The sequence below is a fragment of the Thermobia domestica genome, chromosome 17 (assembly GCF_964235325.1).
Source record: "Thermobia domestica chromosome 17, izTheDome1.hap1.1, whole genome shotgun sequence".
In the NCBI taxonomy this organism is placed as follows: domain Eukaryota; kingdom Metazoa; phylum Arthropoda; class Insecta; order Zygentoma; family Lepismatidae; genus Thermobia; species Thermobia domestica.
The window spans coordinates 36,223,914-36,251,368 of NC_137470.1; positions in this window are offsets into that span (position 1 = coordinate 36,223,914).

The window sequence follows — 27,455 nt, forward strand, 5'->3', positions numbered from 1 at the left end:
AGGTAAACACATCTGTTATCATTGAATATAGAAATGGAAAGACTGCTGGAGCAAGATGACTTTAACAGCAGAAGAAACAGTTCGGCATATCCTTTCACAATATTTAAATTTTGTTTTTGTTTGTTTTTGCTTTTACTTTATCAAGCCCTTGGCTACGTGAGGGCTAGCCCCAGCACTTTTTGACGCCTCAACATGATATCTCACGCCAGTAGAAGAAATACGTATTAAGAGTTCACCGATCAAGATTAGAAAACGTAATGGTTGTCTTTTCGAATAACAAGATTTTGTATTTTTCAGAAAAGGAAGTTTTTTATCGTAAATTTTTTATGTAAGATAAAAAGTTGAACTTTTTCACTTGAAATAAAAAATGTTTCGAAATTAATTTAAAATAAGTAAATAAAAAGAATATTGCAGGAAAGACAAAAAGTGTACCAAAAATAATCAAAATCGGTCCAGGCATCCAGTAAGTGCTTACGGACAAACATCGTTACATTAGTTTATATATATACAACAAATGCCCCTCTCGCCAATTTATGACTGGAATTTTCAAAATCGCTGAGACACGGGTTCTGTTATTGTAAATGAAGAATTTATGTATCAAGTTTCATCTGTGTAAGTTAAGAAAATCGTAAGACTCAATATTTTTTTAACAAATTTTGACCCCTCTTTCTCTCTCTAAGGATACGTATTTTCATGAAAATAATACGCATAGGAAACGATACTAGTAAACAAAACTTAAAACGATACGCCCTCTGCATAGACCCTGTAGGCCATCTACATCATCCTGTCACGGAACCTGCGGGAAGCCACATAAATTGATAGAGTTGCGACACAGTGTCAAACATCTTGCATGGACGGTAAAGTATACATACGGCTACGGTCCAACGGATAGTACCTGTAAAGACCGTACAGGGCCTACGATTGACAATGCAGCGTAAATAACACAGCCGCGGTAAGGGGCGAGATACATAACAGTGGCTGAAATGTTGCCTGTCGGAAGTTTGAGGCTGGTAGAGGAAACGTCACCGACGAGGAGCACACTGGCCGACCCAGCACAGCATCAACAGATTCGAACATTCCTCGCATGGAGGATCTGATTCAGAAAAACAGGAGGATCACGTTATGACATCTGATGGTAGAGTTGGGAATGTCGTTCGGAAGAAGCATCTCGGAGGCCGTTGTTTCGCTTCAGAAGAGTTGGCGAAACACTTCATGACAACGTTTCTGAACACGCAAGAACAGGATTTTTGGCAGGGGGAATTCTTCAAAGTCATCCCACGATGAGACATGCGCCTCAACCGATATGGAGATTATCTAGAAAAATAACCTAGTGTGAGTACTATCTCTTGGCTGTATTGGTTGTATGAAATAATATATATACATGTTTCGGGCACTGGCTCTGTACACTTACTTTCTGATTAGCCCTCGTAAACATATATGATAAACATAATAATTCTGCGATATATGTCGGTGTAGTATAAGTTCTTATTTCTATTGAGTTTGGTGTCGGTGGTAATTTTAGTTTCGGTGGTGCCAAATTTATGCCACACTAACATCAATTACCCGCTTCCATGGGTTAGTTCTTTTTCTTTTCTTTAGAAGTAATATGTTCCGTTAGTCAATCACTTTTTACTATTAATAAAGCCTTCTCTCATATAAGACATTTTCGATTATCTTTATATTTTCCTCCCCTCCTAGCCCAAGTTGCATGGCTGAGTTTGGATTTAAACGGAATTAGAAGTATGACTGTTCATCTCACTGATATTATCATTTTCGATCATTATATATATATATATATATATATATATATATATATATATATATATATATATATCCTCCATTTCCCCCAAGTTGTGCGTTAAATTTCGATTTAAATGGCATCGGATGAGTCACTGTTCAGCTCAGTGACCTCTAAATTCATGAATTCTACACTAATATTGGTCAGTTTTGATCATTTTTATGTATCTCTCCCTCCCCGTTTCGAAAGTTACATAGTTGAATTTGGATTTAAAAAGCATTGCAAGTGTCACTGTTCATCTCAGCGATGCCGAAGAATGTGGGTTCGACACGGATATTGGTCATTATATATATATATATATATATATATATATATATATATATATATATATATATATATATATATATATATATATATAGTTATGTGTTTTTGAGATTGTCGTGTTTTGTGTACACTTTCTCTCGTGAAATCGTATTTGAGACTTCTCTACTCTCCACCCAGTATGTTAAAGTTGGTACTGAGTCCAACTCCCCTTAAGACTCAGTAGCGGGATGTCTTAGGCTTTACTGGTTCGATGATGATGAGAAAGTAAATGAAATGAAATCTTTGAATTTTACGTCCCACGGTTATGCCGCTTAGACTAAAGGAGACGGTGATGATGAGAGATGAGTGAAACGGTGGAATGAAGAAAGTGGGAGGAAACGGGAGAACCCCGAGAAAGCCCACGAGCACGGTGTTTGTCCACCACAAAGTTCACTTGGCGAGGGCTGGGATCGAACCCGGGGCCCCAACCACCAGAGGTGAACGCTCTACCACTGAGCCACCGCGCCCCCAATGATGAGAAAGTGTTCTAAAAGTCTCAATAATTGGGGGGAGACTTGTATCTCAGACGTAGAATTCGTACTGGAAATCGAAACCAAGGTAAATCATGAAGACTGTGGACTGAATCCAGATACGGAGGGATAGCATGACTAAATTAAAGAGATCACTTCCATCATTAATTTTATTTATAAAAATAAAGAAAAAATGAAAATAAAGAATTTCACAATTCGGAAATTGGTAAATAAATGCTTAAACTACGACTACATGACATGTATGGCCACAACCCCTACATTACAAAACTGGGTGCTAGAAGGTTATTACGCTAAACCGCGATTTATTGAAAATAGTAATTTTGATGATTTGTACTTGCAACTTGCATTGGGCAAAAGGGGGAGTGGTAAACTCCGAAGTGGAAACTTGGTCTCATTTTCAAGTCGCAACTTAATCTCAAGTTCTAACAAGTCTCATAGTGCTCGTCCCATATCAAGGGAACTTAGAAAAATACTCACATACCTGATCTTATAACGAGCGTCCGGAACAAAGATCCAAGTACACTAGACGAATGCCGGAAGAGAACAACCTGAGCTCGGCTAAGGGCCTCGCTTATAAAGCGACTTCGTACCACGCATTTTTTGCTAGTTCTGACGTAGCTCGAGAGCTAGCGTCACGAGCCTTGACGAGCTTGGAGAAGCTTTTCACGCGCATGCCCAATAGTGGCCAAGACTTCTAGTTTTTCTATGATTTTCCCCATCACGCCGGGGCGGAAGTATCTATTTTACATTTGCTAATACATGTTTATTTCACGTTCAGCTCCAAATACATAATGTGTTTATGTATTAATTGCTTGCGCGATGTTCAATAAATTAACAGCAGCAACCCAGCACTGTGATTTGGGCAAATCAAGCCAGGGTCATGCCACTATTACATACGTGTGGGTTGGCGTCAATGAGACATCAGATTGCTAATACAATAAATGCCTCGCTTGACTCCGTTCTCGCTTTCTCTCCTACACACATAAATAGAAAAGCGCGGGCGTCTCACCTCATAGTTCGAGTCCGGCTTAGGACTTCGACGCTTAACTGTGTAACAGTTATCCGTCGACCTCATTTTTAAAAAAATGTCGAAAGTTATTGTCCTAATAAAATGTATCCAAGTACAAAAAAGGTTATCCAAGGCAAGTTGCAGGAATTTAAAGGGTTAATATAGAACGAGTCTTACTTAAGTCGCTAAGGAACCTAAAGAATTACCGAGAATCTGGAGATTATGAACGAATGAATTACAAGAGAGAGGAATTGTAAGGTTGCATGTCTTTCACCTATAGTACGTGTAAATGCTTACAATGGATTCATTAACAAAGCAGTAGATTAGAGAACCATATATAATACTAGCAGCGTTCACCCCGCTTCGCTGCGGTCACCCCGGAACGCAATAAACTTTGTTACTTAGATAATTTTTACTTTTTCGCTTTCAAGTGATATGATAAAAACCATAGAAGATTGCAGTAAATGTTAACATTATATCGCCTGTCATTTATGTTAACCCGCCCCGCTTCGCTGCGGTCACCCCGGAACGCAATAAACTTTGTTACTTAGATAATTTTTACTTTTTCGCTTTCAAATTGCAGTAAATGTTAACATTATAGCGCCTGTCATTTATGTTAACCCGCCGAGTGACACGGTCATGCGGGTTGCATATAAATACGTTTATTTTTATACCTATGATGAACTAACAAAGGATTTGTACGTTATGGACACTTGAATGGTCAATTATCTCAAGACACTGGTAATTAAAAATTAAAGTGATATGATAAAAACCATCTAGGGTCCAAATCCTAATAACCCCCCAAAAATGAATGAAATTGGTTCAGCCATATTAGCGTGATGAGCTAACAAAGGATTTGCGCGTTCTCTTTTATATAATAGATTGCTTTCAGTAGAACAGGTATATAGTATATACGAAGCTCTATGATTCGAAATTTGTAAAATCATGGTAAACTTACAATCATTGTATCCTTCTTGCATATAACTGCAAAGAGGTTTCGTGTGAAATCAAAATAATAGATTTTTTTACTAATACCAGTTTCTCACCTTAGTATTAAGCCTGAATTCAAATCAATTCTGAGTGCAACCGCTAGTAAGTAAGTTCACAATAAGGTCATAGAAAATTAAGAACTTATTATGAATAAACTTATTTGCTAAGTGCAATCAAAGTTGCTGGCAAATAATGAGTGAAGAATAGTACATAACTGAATTACAGATACATGTATTCAATGTTCTTTGTGTAGGTAGTTACACGTGTTAAATGCGATTGTCTCAGACTAATAACATGAGTCAGCTAAGAAATAAAAAATAAAATTAAGTACACCCAAGAAATAGCGTGAAGCGCTTTAAAGTTGGACGGATCTGTACAAGATTGCAAGAGCAGTTCCATTTGTCTATAGCATAACTCAAATGAGAAACACATAACGATATAGAATTGTACACTCGACTTTTTTTTTGCCCTATTTCTGAAAACTTGTGGGGTTGTGCCTTACATTTAGTGAACAAAATTCATTATGTTGTGTCATTCAATATATCATTTATAATTAACAAGCATAGGCGATACACTACTTTCTTATAAACAGAAATCAGGTAAATGTTTAATATGTATGGCATATAAGAAAAAAAATATACCTTGCAAATTATTTAAGTACAATGCTACATATCCTGTAATAACATTTCTTGTAACACAAGAATCGATCGCATGCTATATGCTTAAAGCGTGTATGTAATATAACATGAATATGGTATTATACATTGCTAATTAACTATTATGATTTTAGTCATGTCCTTTACTGGTGATGTTATTATCTTGACCAATAATTAAACTAAGTTGAATAATGAGCAACTAACGATTAATAAACAATGCTTACTAAGTTTTTCGAGTTCGTCTATATACATTTGATATTAAAGTTAAATCTAATTTTATCTAAAAATATAACTAACATTATTGGCTATTACTATCTACATTGGTTACAATAAGTGTAATACATTACAATCTTGCTGCATAACTCTGACCTATACCAGTGATCAAGTTATTTTTTTTTAATTTATCATTTTGTTTGCTGAAGCGACCTTGATTTGGTTCTCTCATCCTGTGTGATATGCATCACGCTAGACCCATTGACATTTACCTACACTAGCAATATACAGACATTACAAGCTGATTAACGCACTTGAGCGCACCTAGAGATTGAATACAAATAAATATGGATCTACTTTCTATGAGAGGTTCTGTCGGCAAGAAGGAGACTTAATAGTTGGAGAGCTGGCCCTATGGTTAGTGTGTTAGTCAATGCCCTAATGGCCTACAGTAATAACGGATACGAATTTTAATGGTCAGGAAGGCAGTTACATTAACAATACTAGAGTACATGTTTTTGAAGGGAATTGTACAAGAAAACTCTATAAATTATCTTCGTAATTAGGGAGGATGTTTGAGGGGTCTATAGGTTAGCATTGTTAGTATTCTTGTCCTTATTATTATTAGTATTAGAAATAGTATTTGTATTAGCATTTGTATTCTTTTTTTCTTTTTTTAATTCTTTAAATACAAAACGAAGTCGAGAGTGATTTCTTTGTAGTTAAGAGGAAATCTACGTCGCAAAGTTACAGGGATCGTGTTCCATCATGTTGGTAGTTCCTGTTGTTTTTATAGGTTATATTTTAAACACAAAAGTTAACCACATCAAAAGCTATGGTTGCGATAGGGGATTTTACTTTTTTTTTTAAATAACGGAAGTATATTCCGTTCTCTACTTTTAAATCAAATAACATTGATTGATAATTCAACCATATGCTTCCTCTGTGGCGAACTTTTCTGTTGTAAACTTTAAACACATATTATAATTGTCTTAGTTATACAGAGAATAATTTTACATAGATACTAAATACATGCATATATATATATATATATATATATATATATATATATATATATATATATATATATATATATATATATATCCTTTTGTTGAGCAAAGGTTGTATGCATTTATGAATAATTTTAATGTGCAGTGGATAATTCAATAAAATACTTCCTTGTTCTTTCTCCTTTTTTTAACAACGGATAAATATACAGGGCTTACAAAAATTATGGCCTCTACCTTAGTGGAATGAGAGTGTGGAGATACCATTGCCATACTCACATATAGGTTTCTCAATTGTCTTAAACGAGTCTTGTGTTTTTACTTGACCCAATAATAGGGATTTTAAACTATATATCAGGCAACAAATTTCAATGGTTTTGTTACAATATTATCGCGGTTATTAAATTGATATTGAGGTATTCCAAGTAGGATTTCATGGTCTCTTGACGTTTGCTGTTCGTTTACCATTACAATCTTCTTATGATTTGTCACAACGCCGATTAGAAAGAATTTTATTTCCTTTGCTTATGAGAATTACCACTTGTCCAAATTTTGTGTTGGGTCTGGTACGAGAAGAGTTTTTCACCTGTAAGAAATGAACTGGTGTTTGAAAAAGGTGAGTCTGTTTGTAGATGGAAGAAATTTTCTTGTCACTGCAGAAGATCATAAGTTTTTGTGGCACAGAGATGTTCCATATCCGCATGGAGGTTTGGAGTTTAGATCACTGTTGTCCACTAATAAAAATTTGATCGCAAAAAAATCGATTTCCGTATCGTCCCTCTGAATCATCCCTGGATGGGGCCGACAAGCTGTGATCTGAACCCTTTGGTATCGCCAGATACTAGGACTGTGGGGGCCTTACACTAGGCATCACACTGGGATAGCAATGAATGGAAACCTAAAATCAAAGAGACTATTAGACTACACTATCATTAATGCTTGACATAATAACCTTGGTTTGTGCGGAGTACTTGTTTATATGGGATGATCAAACGTATCTTTTTCGGGAGGATAGGTGTAATTGTTCATCATTAATGCATAGCATAGGTATTACTTATGTTGTGTGTCGAGGATTAGGACATAGGAGCATGCTAAGAATGTGTTGGCTTAATTCGGAATTTTTTTAATGGGGCTGACCACACATCAGTTTAGGAAAGGTATAGTGATTGATGGAATCTGCGAAGGTTACTAATAAGGAAGCTATCTGGAAGTGAGAATCGAACGGGGAAAATATCTTTATCTAGATGTCCTTAGTGTGCTGTCCACACATCGTCAAAGACTAGGTATAGATATCTGTTTAAATAGCGTGTGTGATCATATTAATATCAGAATGAGATTAAGAATAAATTTTGTACCATGAACGAACGAAACCGGAAACCTGGAAATATGTGTATGTGCGCTGACCACACATTACTATTAAGATGCCTCTTGTGTTTGAGCTGTGACTGTGTGTGAAGATAAAGATAATACCACAGTAGGACAAGTTTTTTTACAAGATGATTTATTTACCTAATCTGGTCTGTTTCTTCGTGAATGGAACAATAATGATGGAGGAAAGTGGACTGTCAAATATAATTTTCATATACTAGAATGATTAGTGGGTGATGTGTCATATGGTGAATAAATCCAAGGTAATTTACAAGATAGGCAATACCTTGCATGTTATTGAAATGTCGGGAATTAGTTGTATTATTAACATACATCTGCCGTATATTTTGTTTTCAGAATTGGCCAGGTTGAGGGGTAGAGTGTTAAAAGGAAGTTTGGGTTGAGTCCGCTTGGCGGAAGTTAGCTAATTATGCAGTTTGTATAATGATATGTGGTTTGTAAATTATCAGCTCAGCTTACGTATGTTCGAGGGTGAGGGGAGTAAAGGAGGTTTAACAACGCAACTGAGAGAGAATATCTTGTATACTTGTTAAAGACGCCCTTTGCTCTACCAGTTTGCCAAGCACTTCAGTCCAGGGACATCATAACATTGTCAGATAAGTATATTTGTATTTCTTTCTAAAATAGAGAATGGGTGTGGTCGGTCGTTTGGACTGCTATGCATGAGTGCAGAAATTGTGTTGTATACGGTATTTTATACCTTGAGATGTTAACATTATCTACTCTTTTTTTAATTTTACCAAAGATAAAACTTAACGTGTTGATTAAATGTTTTCAAGTAACTTAGTGAAACATAGGACTATCAAGCAGATCTTAGATTCAACAAAATTTAATTGAATTTCTTTATACCTTTGCAATTATGCCAATTATTTCATGTAGATGGTAATTCCCGTAGCTTTATTTCAAATAAGGTACCTTGGAGCATTTCGCTCCCTTTATTTTCAATTATTCTCGACTTTACTATTTTTATCTTTAGTTTGGAATTATCCATATTAGATTTTTTTTTTGACCAGGATAGGAACAAAGTTAGGGGGTAGTTCCAGGGTATCTTCAATATTTTTAGCAATTAATTAAACTAAAAATAAAAATAAAACAAAATCTCAGGAAAGCTGATATAAATTTGAAACATGTAGTATCTCGTAACTGAGATTCAATTCTAGTTTACATCTTATTACAACTTGTGTACGTATAATGTTCAAGATAAGACATATCCCACAAGAGGGCATAACAAGCATTTGAGAAATTCTCAGTTAACGTGCATATTTTTTTTTTACAATTGTATGCCGATTTCCTCTTTTTTTTTAAATAGTGTCTCACTAGATCCTTGATGATATGTTATCTCAATTGCTATTAATTTCTCAAATCAATATTATAGGAATTTTTTAGCTTTGGTGCAACACTGTAAAGTTAATTATTGGCAAATTAGGCCCTCAGAGGAGGAGGCAGTCTTGTCTTGTGCACATTATGCATATTTTTTTTTACAATTGTATGCCGATTTCCTCTTTTTTTAAATAGTGTCTCACTAGATCCTTGATGATATGTTATCTCAATTGCTATTAATTTCTCAAATCAATATTATAGGAATTTTTTAGCTTTGGTGCAACACTGTAAAGTTAATTATTGGCAAATTAGGCCCTCAGAGGAGGAGGCAGTCTTGTCTTGTGCACATTATGATTTGTTCATTATATCTTTATACCTTTGTAGGTAGCTTAGTAAGAATAACAAAGGAAAAGTGACAAATTTCTTTTAAAAGGAAATTGATAATTAAATGAGAAAAATTAATAACTTTTAACAAAAAATAAAAAGGAAAATGAATACTCAGTTATCTCCAATGCAAGTTCATTCACTTCTCTCACCTGGGCAGGCGTCTGCTGAAAGGCTTCTAGAATGAAAGCTCTGGAACGAAAAATTCTCACACAAAATAGTATTATAGATTGAACCCGGGAGATCGAGTGTGTTTGTAGTGTCTCGAGGTTCTAGTTCCGAGTGTGTTTGCGTATTTATTTTGAAAATGAGTTGTAACCGAGAGTTTCGTGTGATGGAAACATTAGTACTATTTTCTATCACTCATTCATTAATTTTCTTATATCCTTTTCCTGTCTTAGATATTATTTAGACTTTTTTTTATCCATCAATAACCGTTTGCTGCAATATACCGGAGCTGACCACTTAGATATGTTTATGTTTGTTAATTTAGAGGTAATTATCATTCGGCGTGTTATAATAATGTAATATAATTATTAGTGGAAATTTAAAGAACTTGCTAGGTGAATGTTACTGGATTTGATTAGTGACTGATATTATCTGATTTCTACACTATGCTAATAATTAGGTATACTAACGAACGAGTTTAAATAAGTTCTTAACTTTGTGGTTCTTTTTTTTTTCAGCTTGTTGGGATAAACTTATCATCTTTGCTCGGAGAATGCAAAGGAAAAAGGGGAGACTTACGTTTCCAAAGACAGACAATGTGGGGAGGTCTCCTGTTACCAGAAGAATTTCTTGAAGGAGAACAGAGAAGGAGAAAGGGGTAAGTACTATCTCCCTGGGTTTTTAGTGTATGATACTAGAAGCATGTATTTCCAATTACTTCAACTTCAAGTTACCAATTCGTTTAGCTATTGAGTGCTGACATGGTTCAGTGCTGAACTCTAGTGTGCTACGAATCGAGGTTCGTATCCCGGGAGTATCCCATACCGAATGCTATTATCACTGAATTAAGTGAAAGCCACAACGAAAAATAATGTCCAAAGTTGCAGTTTAACAGTGATTACAAGGACTGCGTTTTGCATTGGCGATAGTTGAAGCCGAGACTTCAGGTAGTGTACCCTGTACTATCCTTTTTTGTGATTTCTTTTCTTTGTTTTTTTTCTTTTTTTTTAAAAAAAAAACAGTTTGCTAAGTACGAAACTCACTACGTGTTTCAAAATGGTAAATGAGAATTTAGACAAGGAAATATCGATGTTTACAATGGTTCGTAGCATATTACTTGAAACAACAATACTTCCATCGGGATTTGATCTCAGACTTATCCGGTTCTTCACAGAGTTAACCGCAAAAGTGTAAATGCCAAGAGCTAACTAGAACTGAAATCATTGTGATAACATTTGGTTTTATACCGTGGTTCATTGTGGTGTTAAATGAAGTTATTTCTGAGTCTCGAGCTCAGAACCCCTAGAGTAGATAGTGATGATATGTGGTAAACTAGATTTGTATTGAAGGTATTTGATTTTAACCTACCTACACGTAGCCAATCCGATTATAAACTTGAGCTCGTGCGGAGCGATAATTCAGATATAGGATAAAATAAGGAATTCATCGGGGATCGAACCAGAGGTTAAGAACCAATTGCTCAACAGAGACTACGGTGTATCCCAATTGTGATGATTTGTCGGGCAACATTATTGTTATTATTCGTTTCATTGTACTTTCATTCCCCTATCCTTAATTATTTATCTATTTTCTCGTTGTAAATGTTTGTTGGTGTGTTCCTCAATGTTGAAGTTACGCGCAACTATCATGAGTCCCTGATTGCAGCTGGGTTCACTCTCGTAACCTGATAAAAGGTGATTTGCTCTAGTTTTAACGCTGAATGAGAGGCGGTTTTCAGGAACTATCCACAAACATTTTACGAAATTTCATTAAACAAATGACATTCGATTAAATTTTAAGTTTGAAAGAGCACTATTTTGTCTGTTTGTTTTGACATTTAACTTATTCCAATTAAAATTATAATTAACGTCAAGTTCTCAAATTTATATCCTAAATTTCGTATATCACTCTGACGGATTATCTGGCTTTGACTTACCGTGTGTCAGCGGTGCTGCGCGCTGCTGCGATGTGATGTTACTCACCTATCAAACAGGGCCGCTTATGGAGGGAGCCACCCAATTTGAAAGTCTCATGACATAGTTTTTAAGTCTTTTGTTTGGTTTAATCATAAGTTTTATTCTGACTAGAATTAAGTTGGTTTATACCGGATTTATTGAAAACGAGCTGACAGAGCTCGAGTGCCCTTAATGTGTATCATGTAAATTGTGATGGATTCAATTATTCGATTATTGAACTCAATTACGAAATGATGTACACGTAATGATTCTCTTCCAGTGTTTATTCGTTTACATATATTTAAAGTACGCAAGTGATAACGTGATTTAATACCACTCTGCCTTGTGTTAAAACCGAGCTAAGCTTTTAACTTGTATCAAGGCAGTTACACAGGGATGATTGAACAACACGAGTATAGTGGTGTAGTGGAAAGACAACATCTAGCAAGTCACTATAGCCCGCAATGATGTTATTTATGTAACCATTAATTTACATAACATATCGATAATTAATATAATCAAGTTCTAATCTTAGTTACAATAATTGAACTAGAAGCGGGGTCTAGCCCATTACCCAATGCGGGGGGAAATGGGGGCCTCGATCTACACCCAATGTCCTTACTTAATACATATGGTAGCCTTAACACTAAATATTAACATTAATAGTTTTAATAGCAATAGATAAGCTAACATGTTAAACTATTAACCATCCTTGATGAAGTGTTAAAATATGTGGTGTCTGTAATTATTTAACTAGAATGTTAGCAATGAGATCAAGAGGTCGTCATACTTAAGTTCAGCGTGCCACAATGAACAAGAGATAGTGATACAGTATGATACTACCAATTAGTTTGATATCATTAATGTCCTTATAACTGAAAACATTTGTCCAGAATGAGCATCAGCCTTAATGAACATAATTGTTATTACTTAATCATAATTCGACATGGGTTGAACATAACTAAAGGTAACGTAATCTTACTAACTAAAAGTAGCGAAGTATAGTTCACAGGTAGCTTTTTACATTCTTTAAAAAAGAAAAAAATGGCCGATACATATATATATGTAAATGCATTATGTACAATATGCGCAGGACGCTAGTACATCACCGTTTTTTTTTTAATCTCTTAGTAATTTTACAGCAGCATAAGTTCACTTCTGCTCGCCCAGAAGGGTCGCAGGAAAGTTGCACGTATATATATGGTGTTCACAGCAGCAGAAGAAAAAGCATGACAGAGACTAAGGCATATTTCTTCCTATATAAGGGGCAAGTCATCGGTGGAGTACACGAAGGCAGGTAAGAGTTGTAGTACTCACAGAGGAAGAGCAGACGAAAGCTCATAAAAAGGCTAGAGAAATAAGAGTGCCTCTGGCAAAGATAAGGTAGCAACAACACAAAAAAAGAACAGGGCTGCAGGAGAGAGGGGGGAGGGAGGAGGCAGGGGAGGAGGCTGGTCTTACCTTGGGAGTACCAGATGGGTATGACAACCACGGCCAAGGCCGGCTTATGCCATGGACCATGTCCGTGGACGCTTCGTCCGTGTTTAGTGGTAGTTTTCGTCCATTCATGTAAGTTGTCTGATTTATTCGCCTCAGATGCGGTCGCAAAGACGCACTGGCTCAATGTTACAGCATGCGCACTGACCAGTAGCGGAACTGCTTAACGGGTGGGAACTGCAATGGCGCTTCCCCCCCAAGTGACACCTGTCACCAGACAATGCGGTCATTCCCATCTGGTGTACAAATGGTCTTGGGTGCGAGACTGGGTAGGCTACACCTCAGAGGCCCCATAGTCCGGATCCCAGTTACTGGGACTAGGGGAAGGCAGATTCCAATTAATGTACGAGGTGTACATACGTTGTAGCGTGCTGTGGCTACAGCGCGTGGGATCGATTCCATGATGTTCCACCACCGAGCAGGTAAATTCAATCCCCAACTCCGGATACGCGAGCCATTGGTGCCAGGGGTTGGTGCACACCACTGCCAGGTCCATAAACAGTCGCTTGGGAAGTTTGACCTGTAGCAACTCGGTGGCGGCCTTACCGTATATAAAAATGACCATCCCATAAGGGACATGAGTCATTAGCCAACCCAGCACATCCTCTAAGAGGTGATGGCCAGCATTAAAGGCGGTGTGAGTGGACGCTTCGTGTATGGCTATTCGGAGCTGGTTAGCATAGGAGAGGTCAGCCGTGGAAGAAAAAGGGGCAGCCAGAAGGTAATTATCGAAATCATACACGACAGGTCCGTCCATGGGGGATTCATTGGTAACAAGAAAAGATAATTCGTAGGGGACAAAGAGATTGAGGTCCACAGTGACCCCAGCAATGGAAAGAAAATAAGCGGGTGCGACAGAATTGACATTACCGAGCGGTAGATGTCTCTCTTCTTGGTCACCTCGTGCCATGGCCATGATAAGACTCAAGATTCAAGATGACAACCTGGAAAGGAATAACGGACATAGTTAAAGGAGCCCATGTAAATGTCTGGCGGGGAGAATCAAGCCCCCCCCTTTTTAATTTATGGGTAGACAACCCAGGACAAGTGTAAAGCGAAACGTAAACATTAATATGTGAATCATAGGTAGGAGTAAGTCTGTAGGTGAGCAAAAATACTGAATTTATCTTATGTTCCAGGTCAATACATTCCTTGACACGAAGAGGGAGAACGGCGGGTTTCCTGGAGAGAAATAAATAATCAAGTGTCGGCAACGGATGGATCCCTGTAATGTGAATGAGGGACTTTTCAGCTGCAACGAAGTACACTTAAAGCCGGAGTTGAGTATACGCGGTAATACAGGGATATACACATGTATGTATAAATGTTCGGGATCATTAATAGTAATTTCTCTGTCAGCTATGCCAACACTTGTTTTCCTTATATGTTCTCCGTGTTTGTCAACATATTGGGAGTCTTATAGGAGAAGAAGAAGGGTAACTCAGTCGTGGCCGGCCACATTCACACAAAGAACAAAAAAATATTCATCCCAATGTGTTGGCAAAACATTCATGTAGGTATCGACTCGACGTAATTTCCCTGTGACGCGTCTAACATACTTGGTATGGTAGGGCCCTAATTCTAAAGTGACTTGTTTGATCCTTAGATCAGTCTTAGCGCCACCGAACTAAGATGAGTGCCTATTACACATGGCCTACTAATGCCTCTTACGGCATCGAGGGGAGAGGGGAATGGATCCCAGGAAGTAAGAGGAGAATCAACTTTTTGTTTCTGATTCTCGAAGAGTACACTATACAGTTTTTTACATTTTTACTTTTTGTAAGAGATCCCTTCGTTGCTTTTGGAAAAACCTAGGGAAACCCAGGGTTCATACTTGAGATAAAGTGAAACTAACATCATGAGAAAGTGACAGGAGCTGACCCTAGTGGCCCATCCCTCTGCTGCTGGGGTGGAGTTCAAATTATCCTGAGGGGGGATCTCGAGTCATGGTAATATGTATGTATACCTTTAGGCTCTATCTATAGCTATGTATGTACGTGTTCTGGTGTGCCAGAGGTCATGTTTAAATACGTGTACTCAACCTTTTAGTGGTCTATGCGATATATCAGATATTCCACACTCAACAAATAATATACTCCAAGTTTCCCCCTTTTTGGCATGGCATAAGCCGTTGAGGCGACTAGACCTCAGAGTCAACCTATACGATACACTTCACATTCCTCGTCCTTACTATCGCTAGAAACTTCCAGCATGCGTGAGTTGTCTCGGGGGAAATACTTCCTTAACCTTTCGATGGTTACAATCTGGGCGTGGTTAGGGTTTGCCACTAATTCGATTTTACAGGCATTTGTGGGAGAAATACTTCTTAAATAATATGTATCTTGTATCTTGGTGTCAATTTACGAGAAACGTCCTTCTTTGCTAGATAATCCCTACATAAAACTAAGTCACAAACCTTTAGTTTTATAGGTTGTCTAGTGCGGTCAACTCGTAATTTAGTCTGCTGCTGGACTTGTGTCATGGCCTGCTGGGCTAATTTACGGATTAATTTTAGTTGTTTCCGATGTTCCTCTATCTTTGTAAACTGATATTGGGTGTCCAACTGGGTAGGAAATCTCGCCTTTTGTCCGAAGACAATTTCATCACTAGTGTTCCGGTATCACTAGTTTCCTATCTTTGTTCATGACTCGATATAGAACACCGTCAACTACCACATAGGGTTTTAGAGCACGAACAGTAGGGTTATCTTTCTTCTTTTGTATTAGTTCTCTAATTTTTTCGTCCTCTCTTTGCATTGTCCTTATATCTATCTTGGGGCATAACACTAGATTGCACACGTCTGCACAATCTTCTTCTTGACTAAATTTGGAGGGTAACTCATCCTTCAACGTAAACCTTGACAAGAAATCTGCGGTAACGTTATTGCGGCCTTTTACATGTTCAATCGTAAACTGGTAAGGTTGTAAACGGATGGCTCAGCGCATAAGACGAGAATTTAGCATCTTGTTATTTCTTAGATAGCAAATGCCGCAAGCATCAGTCCGAACAATAAAGGGGTGGTCTGCCAATAGAAAATGGAAGTGCAAAATTGTCTTAGTAACGCCTAAAGCTTCAAGCTCGACCGTGGAATACTTGAGCTCCGCTGAAGTCAAAGATTTCGAAAAATAGGTTATCGGGTGTTCCTTATTATCTTCCTTAATTTGCGCAACGTATCCACCGATTCCGTCTCTCGACAGGCATCCGAGTAGACTATGGCATCCTGAGTCGGATCGAAGTGTGCGAGGACTGGAGCAGATATCAGACAAGACTTGAAAGTATTCCATGCCTTTTTCTCGGTTTCTCCAAAGTCGAATTTGACGTTATTTTTAGTCAATGAAATGAGTGGTTTTGCGTTCTTAGAGAATCCTTGGACAAAAGCTCGGTAAAATGAACAAAGTCCGATAAAACTACGTATTTCGCTCGCTGTAGTGGGGTATGGTACCTTTGATATAGCCTCAATTTTCGTGGGGTCTACACGAACTCCTCGTCTACTGACGATGTGACCAAGCACTGAAGCTTCTTCATAACCAAAATAGCATTTCTTAGGGTTGAGTTGTAGGTTCGCCTCCCGGAGCCGAGTTAGAATAATTCTCGTCCTCTCTATTAGAGCTGGAAAAGAAGGGCTAGGGCAAACCAAATCGTCTAAATAACATATCACATACTTCCGCATGATGTCACCAAAGATAACATTCATCATGTTTAGAAAAAGGGCCGGGGCCGAATGGTAATCTCAAAAATTCGAATTTTCCCCGGCTCCAGATGAATGCAGTCTTCTCTACATCCCACGGACGGATGAGCATCTGATACTATCCATTTTGTAAATTTAAGGTAATTATGAATTTGGTACCATTTAAGAAAGCTAATACATCATCGATGCGCGGCACTGGCACATAGTTGGGCCTTAATATTTTATTAAAAGACCTATAATCAATACAGATCCTTGGAGAGTCATCTTTTTTTAGGTACTATCACAATTGGTGCCGAATAGTGGCTCTTGCTTTCCCGGATAATATTACTGTCTAACATTTTCTGGATCTCTTCTGCGACTATCTCTGTTTTTGTCTCTCTATATATGGAGGGTGAGAAACAGGAATATCTGTGATGGCCTCCAAGGGGCAAATAAACTTATCGGTAGCTGCAGTTAGACAAAATTTGTCCCAGGCTAGAAGATCCCTAAATTCCATCAGTAAGTCCAGTAACTGTTTTTTTCTTCTGTGTTTAAGTTTGGACCAATATTTAGAATTTGAGCTAATTCTTCCTTTGTTTGCGGGACTTTTCTTGGTTGTCCAGAGATTTCCAAATCGTCTGTTTCATCTTTGTTAGTAAAGTGTATGGTCTGGATAACAGCCTACACGTCTTTGTCTGTCTCGACATTTAATAACTCAACGTGGAGAACAAGTTTCCCTAAATAAAGGTTTTTAGACAAAGTTCTAGTTCGATCCGAATCATTAAAAATAGTCAGATAAATATTTCCATTTTCAGTAAAAACTGGTCCTCTGGGAATCATGCAGAAATGCCACTGCCGAATTCCTTTGGACGGTATGAATTCCCAAATATGCATTTTCCCGATTTGCGCTGTAATTTCTATGTGATACGAATCCTTGGACGGCATGCGGACATTTGCTGGAAGGTGCACTTTATAGGTAGTGTCCGGATAAAGATCAAAAATTTCTTCATGTAACCCCAAAGGATTTGGCACAACCTCTTTTTTAATATGATCTTGAGCAAAACTTTCTAGGTCAGAGAGAGTTGTTGGATCATTTATATTTCTTTGCGTTATCGAAGGTTTTTCAAATGCCTCTGACTGTTTCCTATTTAATTTGTCCCCTTCAGGCTCATGAGGCGCCTGTGAGGCCAGGGGTGGCTTTACAGGGTGTTGGTTCTTTTCGCTCTGTTTCGTTGCATGAAACGCTTTCTTTTTCTTTCTGTGAATAGTATCTGTACTAGAACTTTCTGTAGGACTAGCTACCAAAGTCCCACTAGGGGCTGGTTGAGGGGCAAGGTTGGATAGATTATTTTCCCCTTCTCCTAAGCCAGGCAGGTCGATAGGTTCCAGCTCAGGAGCACTGGAAAATACCTTGCTTGTCTTAGTTCGTTTACGTCTTGCCTTTTTTACGCCTATTAACGTTTCCATCCGTTCTATTCGTAGGCTCCGGGGTAAATTTTTTTAGATTCCCTGGAACGCACGAATACTCGAGATGTGATTCCTTCAGCAGGGAGTTTTTGTTTCTTATTAGCTATACTAGCAACGGAATTTGGGGGATTACCTGTGGCCAACTTTTGAGACGGATCCTTACTCCTTGGTGGGGGTTCCGTTTCCTGTAGGTTTGTTTTTTTTCTACAAGGAGGGTTAGGGAGGTCCGGTTGTGTAGCGTTATCATCCTGTGCCAATTGGAAATCATTATGCGATTCTTTTTCTAACTTAACTACAAACTGTGGGTATCGTTCAACATGTGTTAAATCTAAAATATCAATTAATCCCTGACGGTACCCATTGGTACCTTTTGGGATTGTGAACCATAGGTCTTCCACATGATTCCCGTATTTATCTACTAGCTCCAAGTATTTGGGATGAATTGTTGTGACATACTTGTGCAAAAAATCTACACCTAAAATAACATCATACGCGCAAAACTGTGGGTCAACTATAGCTACGTCTAGAAACCTTCGCCTGGTTGTCTTCAAGTGATCCTTGAAACAACACGCTAATCTCACCACAGGAATGTATTCTGTGGGGTGGGCACTTACCCCCGAAGCTTGACATAACCCTTCTGTCTCTCAGTTAGTGGAAATCTTGGGGGTAAGAGGGTTTTCGAAGCCAGAGAGATTTCTGACCCCGTGTCAATGAGCGCTTGAGCCCAGCGGTGTCGTATTTTTATCTTGACTGTACTGAGCTGGGCTCGCCCATGGCCACAGCCATAGGTATTTTGGTGAGTGTTCCTATACATTTTTTAGCCTTGCTCTGCTACTACTTCGTCTGAGTAACAAGAACTAACCTGTACAAATCCAGGTCGGGCAGTTTCTTTAAGGCTTGACCAGTCCAAGCTGTCATTTTCCCATATTATAACTAATTCTCTGTCTAACTAACCTTTGTGCTGTTTGATATTTACTAAGATATTGCATGCACTGTTCGAGATTATCACAATCATCCCCTTCAAGCATCAGCTTATTTAGGACGTCTGGTAACAGACTCATTCTAAGCTTACTCATCAGTTCACTTTCATTAATCCAACCTCGTAAGAATTTCAGATCCTTCATCAGCTTATAAATAAATGCTAAAGTACTTTCATTGGGTTGTTTTTTCCTTATATCAACGTCATATTCTAATCTTGCGGTGTACTCAATACTAGGAAATGCCTTTTTAAGTTTTTCCTTCGACTCGTTATAGCTTAAGGGTGGAAGGTTTGCTATGTCTACTGAATAGAATGAGAAAGCTTCCCCTTTCAAACAACAAGGGAGATAATTCACTATCTCTGGGTTCGACCATTCGTATATGCTAGCCACTGATTCATATTCTTGTAGGAAAGTTTCCACGCACTCATGTATATCACCAGAGAAGGAGGGAATTTCAACATTTGGATAGATCTTAAATGCTTGTAGTTTAGCACTAATAGCAGAATTTTGATTGTCACCCTCGGGAGGAGAGGTGCTAACTTGGCCTGTCTCAATTATATCTGTAAATTTAGGTTTCTCAAAACTATATGGTATAGATGGTTCGGTAGCCGGACAAGTTTTAACTTCTTGCTCAGATTTTAAATTTATACATGGCTTATCCTCAGGATCTAATTTTAAAAAGGACGAAAAATTTGATTTTTGCTTGTCAAAGTTTTCATCCCCACTTGATGTATGTGAAAAAGGCTCATTCTTCATGTCTAAGGACCTGTCTAAAGAAGCTGAGGTGTTCAAATGTTCAGAAACTGACATATAGTCGGTATCAGTTGCGCTTCTACTTTCTAACCCTGAGGTTTGTTTTTGACTAAATTCTGATGTATAAGATCTAGCTTGCTCGCTAAGTACTGATTTTTCTGTATTTTCTCCTTCGCTGAACTCTAATTCCTCCACCGGAGTCATGGGTGAAACTACACTGCTAGGTGGCAAAACAAACAACACTATCTGTAAGGGATTTAACTTTTCCCCTTGTTGATATTTTTCATTTCCTTGGTCGCAGGTGATTCACTAGTCTCATGATAGGAACTAAGTTTAGAACTAGTACTAGCTGAAGTTTGAAATCCAATATTATTAACACTGTTAGTTTGTTTGTTAGATTCACTTTGGGTTGGAGGGGTTAAGAAATTTTCTCTATTTTCTACCTCATCTAAACAAATTACTGACGCACCATTTTCCGCGTATTCAAAAAGTCTACCAATATTCTCGTTTATTCTACTCTCAGACCAGGAATCCTTGTCTTCTTTTTCCTCAATTCGCTTCTGGTGGTCGGAGTAAACTGAGGGAAAAATATAATCACTTTTCTTCCCATCGTATAATATCCTCTCAACTGGAGCAGGGGCGACGAGATCATTTCTCTGATCGGCGTCCTCTGTGGGAGGGTCTTGGTTCACTGCTCGGGGAGTAGAAACCGTAGGAGGGTCCCAATGGTCATATCGGAGTTCTTCGGAGTTCCAAGGTTTTGACTCATCCTCCAGGGATGACGCAGGAGGAGGCTCCAGGCTGTCTTCTTGAAATTGGGCTATTTCTTCGTTTTGTAACTGGTTTAGTTCGTATCCCAACTATTCATCTTTCAAAGATTCACCCCCATCTGAATCTGCACTACTAATATCTCCGTTTGAGCATCTAACTTTAGTAACTACACTAAGTATGTTATCTATACTGTCCAAATATTGTAGTTTCTCTTGGAGGGTAAGACTATTTTCAAACATAATAGGATTGGTCTGAGTAGCTGTTGTCCGAATAACATTGAGATCACGGTCCGTGTCAATCCTGATCATTTTAGGAAACTTATATTTGGTCTGAACGCTAACATCCTTCTTTTGAAAGACTTCGGTCTGTATTTCCATATCAAAATTCCCAACTACATTTTCCTCAGGTAATAAATCTTCAAAGGGGGCTGAGGGGTCAACTTGAAAAAGAATACCTAATTTCTCTTCATCGTCACCCTGGCGACGAACAACTGTGACCTGTACTTTCTTGTTCCGTAGATGTTTTGTTAAAGGTCGAATTAAGTTTCCTACTGTAGGAGACAGTTCTGTTTGTAATGAATTCCTAATCTGGTCTATTAACGCTTCATCGTTAGGTTGTGTCAGAGAGAGCAATTCATTTTCATTGTTCTCGTCAGGACTCTCAATTTTCGTTTCCCTTGGTTCGGTTTCTATATTCGCATAAATTGACTCTTTATTCGTTAAAGACTGGGGTTCGAGACCAACATTTTGGAAAATTGGCTTTTCAGTCGCTAAGGTCCATGGTTCGGGACCTATGTTAGTGTAACTAGGCTCTTTACTCGTTGAGATTCGTGATTCAGTATTTAAGTTGGCATATATAGTTCTAGGGCCGATCTCGGCATAAACTGTTTCATCATTACTACCAGCACAAAAAGATTGGAAGGCCGGACTTCGCATTTCTAAAGACGTTGTAGGATCTGACGGTTCGTATTTAATAGGAAAATAGAACGCTACCGAGCTATCTGGTTCCTTTGAGACACCACTATCTTTATTTCCTGCATTTAACACTAAGTTACTTAATAAATTGTCCTTATCAGTTAACTTATTAACGTTTAAGAGTCCTTGGTTCGAGGGAACACCCGGTATTACACCTGATGTTGATCTCAATTGTTACTTGAGGGCATTCCTCACCTGCAGTTATTAATTATGCGATTTCTAGTTCTTTTAAATTTAATTCATTCACTAGAGTTTTCGGATCTACCCCCGGTGGGGTTTCGTCAGTATCTGAATTAATATATATTGTCCTAGGGTCTGGTGTTGGTTTATCACTCGGACCAGCACTTTGTATTTCTGTATCACCTATAGTCGGGATAGGACTGGACGCGCCAAGCGGCGTTAAGTCGTAGCCACTCCCCGGAGCGTCAGGAATTTGTGGGCTAGAGGTCGTTGGTTCGAGATGTTTGGGCTGACTCCACGTATCCAAATATCTCGGTAATGGGTTCTTTTTCCAACGGCCAAATTGAGGAGGAAAATGCCCGTGTATTTTCACTTTATTACATTCAATACAATAATAATTATTCCACCGATCCAAAATATAACGGTGCTTGCCCGTGGATGTCTTAGGGCAATGGGATTGCCCTAAATCTAAGAGCTTTTCTTTTATTTTCTGTACGAAGCTCATTTTTGATTAATAAACACTGTTTTCCTAGTCAGTGGCCTCATAAACCGGGGCAGTGTGTAATCAACTTATTTCCTCCGATATAGTAAGAATTTAATAACTGACAGCTACTTCCATCGGAAATGCTATGTCAATTTAAGATATTAAAAGACATTTTATTATTTCAATGTCTTACTTTTTTTATGAACTTCCTCTGAACTTGAATACTGAACTTCCCTTTCTTTATAAATTTGCTTTACTTTTTAGAACGGAAAACGGAAAGTGACTAGTTAGTTATTTATTTTAAAGAAAATGCTTATTTATTCACTTATGATGATTTTGCTTTTTACTTCTTTTCTTTAACTTTTCCCTTTACTGTTTTTTAATGCACACAGGAGGACTACGAAACAATCCAACCATTGGATCATGTACCTGCATTTAGGTTTTTTCGGTTTATAGCATTTGCATAATTAAGAGTTTTAGGTAATTATCCTCAGGCAGCCGACGGACGTTCACCCCTAGTATAGACAAGGGGGGCCCTGCTGAACCAGGAGGATAATATGCCTGTGACTCCCAAGCTTACACGAGAAAGGATTTTAAACACTTATCGCCGTACAAAACTTGACGAACATCATCCCTTGTAACAGGCGGTTCTGTTGTCCAGAGATAAACTGACTGTAATCCCCCCAAAGCTAGCAAAAGCATAAGCAGGTTTAGGGTTTTGCAAGTACATCAGACAAGAGCTGAATTATATCTTAACACTCGCGTCCCGATTTTACATTTTCATCACTACACAAGAAAACTTCGTGAGGTAGACTGAGTCTTGCTCTGCGGAAACTAGCAATTATTCCGCTGACTTATAACAACAAAGCGAGAGAAGTTGAGAATAGAAAGTTGCCCTAAAGCACAACTGAGATTTCTGGTTCACCAGCGAAGTGAGCGATCACCAGGGACTTGTTCAAGGATTCAAAAACACAGTTCGTTACCCGGAAGTTCCACCATAAAACTGTTATGTGTTTTTTAGATTGTCGTCGTGTTTTGTGTACACCTTCTTTCGTGAAATCGTATTTGAGATCACTTCTCTACTCTCCACCCAGTATGTTAAATTTCGTACTGAGTCCAACTCCCCTTAAGCCTCAGTAGCTTTACTGGTTCGAAGATGATGAGAAAGTGTTCTAAAAGTCTCAATAATCGGGTGGGAGACTTGTATCTCAGAGGTAGAACTCGTACTGGAAATCGAAACCCAGGTAACTCATGAAGACTGTAGAATGAATCCAGATACGGAGAGATAGCATGACTAAATTAAAGAGACCACTTCCATCATTAATTTTATTTATAAAAATAAAAAAAGAAAAATGAAAATACAAAGAATTTTACAATTCGGAAATTTTTAAATAAAAGCTTAAAGTATTACTACATGACATGTATGACCACAACCCCTACATTACAAAACTGGGTGCTAGAAGGTTATTATGCTAAGCCGCGATTTATTGAAAATAGTAATTTTGATGATTTGTACTTGCAACTTGCATTGGGCAAAAGGGGGAGTGGTAAACTCCGAAGTGGAAACTTGGTCTCATTTTCAAGTCGCAACTTAATCTCAAGTTCTAACAAGTCTCAAAGTGCTCGTCCCATATCAAGGGAACTTAGAAAAATACTCACATACCTGATCTTATAACGAGCGTCCGGAACAAAGATCCAAGTACACTAGACGAATGCCGGAAGAGAACAACCTGAGCTCGGCTAAGGGTCTCGCTTATAAAGCGACTTCGTCCCACGCATTTTCAGATAGTTCTGACGTAGCTCGAGAGCTAGCGTCACGAACCTTGACGAGCTTGGAGAAGCTTTTCACGCGCATGCCCAATAGTGGCCAAGAATTCTAGTTTTTCTATGATTTTCTCATCACGCCGGGGCGGAAGTATCTATTTTACGTTTACTAATACATCTTTATTTCACGTTCAGCTCCAAATACATAACGTGTTTATGTACTAATTGCTTGCGTGATGTTCAATAAATTAACAGCAGCGACCCAGCACTGCGATTTGGGCAAATCAAAGCCAGGATCATGCTACTATTACATGCGTGTGGGTTGGCGTCAATGAGACATCAGATTGCTAATGCAATCAATGCCTCGCTTGACTCCGTTCTCCCTTTCTCTCTTTCTCTCCTACACACACAAATAGAAAAGCGCGGGCGTCTCACCTCATAGTTCGAGTCCGCCTTAGGACTTCGACGCTTAACTTTGTAACAATATATATATATATATATATATATATAGGGTGGGGCAAATAAAAGTGGCCCTAATGTAGGTATATGCATGGAACCACACCACGTGACGCGCACACTACGTGTACGCACACCGCCGGTTCAGATCTTAGTGCGGGCTCTGTCAGTGTGAGTTAAGAAGTGCACAGGTGAAGATGGTACTCACAGTGCAGAAGAGAATGTTCATTGTGGAAAGTTGCGTGAAAACAAATTCGTGGAAAGTAGGGATGCATTCGAGTCGAGTCGAGTCGAGATTTAAGCCTGTCTCGACTCGTCTCGAGAAAATGTTGTCTCGACTCGAAAATATGTTTGTGTCTCGACTCGACTCGAATTCGAGTCGAGACGTCTCGAAATTCGAGTCGAGACAAAATGTACGAGTTAAAATATACGCACACATCAGCCAGACCATCATGACTACCTACCTAATTGTCAGTATGTCGACTTTTGGCATGGATAAAAACGGCGACACGTCTTGGCATACACACAATGATCCTTGATAGGTCGCTGGAGAGAGCTGGCACCACATGTGCTCACACAGCTCACCTAATTCCCGTAAATTCCGGGAAGGGGGGCGATGTGTTCTGACGTGACGTTCAATCACATCCCACAAGGGACATCACTCAAATGTCCAGCTCCAATTTCAATGAAACTTTTTTTGCTGATAGAAGGCATGTATGCATCATTACTTGTGATGACAAATTTTTGCCATGGTGCATGTTTTCTATTTTTTTTTAAATAACTTTTAAGAGTTGTGATGTGGTTATTAGAGATTACTACAGAAGTCCCTTACTACCCTTTGTAAACGGAGCGTTAATGAAGAAAAACCATGTGGATACATATAAGTCCTGGGGGGAAGTCGTATGGTAGATATGACCTTGATGGCAGCCATCTTGAAATCCGCCATTTTGAATTAAGGTCAAGTTTTCAAAATGGGAATAGGGTAATATGATACATAATTTCGGGCTAGAATTTAATTAAAAAATAATGGTGAGGCTAGTTTTAAGATACACCCATTTGGGGGAAAGTTTACTTACTCTGTGCGTAAGTCCCTTCTTACTTTCGTCTCAAGACCTGTAAATCGATCGCAACGGCAGAGCCCGGTTTCGCACTAGTGTTTAAAAATCTTTAAACTCACTTGAGGCAATATTTGAGGATTATTGTATTGTATTTTGCCTTTAATTAAATTTGAACCCACTTCATGATCTTGTGTAAAGTATCACTAAAAGAGAATTTCTGTTTTTATGGAGAACGTAAGCATAGCAATTATAAAAGGTGAGGAAGGTGCGTATGTATTTATAAGAAAGTTTATTTTACGAGTCTTTTGTGGTTCCGCCAACCTATTCTTTAGTTGTTGTTTTTCTTAATACTCATATCTCATAAATAAAAGAGCTATTATAAAATCTCTTAAAACTATTCTTTAATGCTTATAAAATTTTATTTATTGTAAAAGCACTGGCGAGATATTTCTTATCGCCCACTAAAATTATGGTGGAACTCCTTCGTGGCTAACGGTTAGCATACTTGCCTTTGGCGTGGGAAACCTGGGCTTGATTCCCGGTGGGAGTTCATGTGGTTCGGATTCCACGTTAATCAGTAGGTCCACGTCTCACATAGCCTCGCTGCTGAACGGGACGTTAAACTCAGAATCAATTCAACTCAAAATTATGGTTTTGACTTTATTATGATGTCATTAGTTTAAACGCCCAACTGCCCAGTAATTATAAACATTGACTACATTAGAAAATTGTAATTTGTGACGACTAAAATATCAGAAATTAAAGATTATTCTTTGGTTTTGGAACATTTTGAAAAACGTGAAAAACTGGTACTGCACCGATACAACACACCTTTTGGATTTGTCGTTGTGTAAAGTGATAGAAACTAAAGAAGAATTACAACTTTATGAAGTTGTATTTGGACTTATTATTTAGAAATAAACACCAAACAAGTGTAATAGTTCATATCCGTATCAAATACCAAGTTTATGATGAATCAACTACACAAAGTAGGATCCAAAAACGCTCATTGCAATTTGTTCCATCCTTCAGTCGAACCAGGAATTGAAACATAAAGAGTGACATTTTCTTTCTAAAGATACTTTGTCCAGCTAAGTATTGTGAAGGTTTATGTCAGTAGAAGGAATTGCATTCCATTATACAAGCGCAATTTCACAACTTTATGTACACATTGCTAATTATCGAACACCCTTGTCCATATGATTAGCGTACGCGTCTTTGGTGCGGGAGACCTAGGTTCGATTTCCGATGGGAACTCCTGTGGTTCTGAACCCACGTTAATTTGTAAGTTCACGTCTCATATAGCCTTGATGCTGAAAGGGACACTAAACTATAATTTAATACTAAATACAAATATTTAGAGAAAAATGATGACGCACCAAGATGACGTGAATTTGGCTATCAAATCCATTTTGTGTTTTCAGTTATTTTCTAGTAGTATTTTTTCTAGGCATCCTTTCAAAAGACAGTGATGCAAATTTCGTAACTGCGAATTCCTGTTAGAAGCCATGAAATTATCCGATTAGATGCAAAATTTCCCGTCCACTAAAATAGATACCGTAAATTTACAATATCTAACAATAAATAATTTTGAAACAATTTGATGTTTCAAGTCTTTTGTGTGTTTCTGAAGTTCACTTTTACCACAAAAGAGCTCAATATTAACATGCCTTACATAGCTTTGGTTCGATTCTCAACACGGACTGCCACTACCCGTTAAA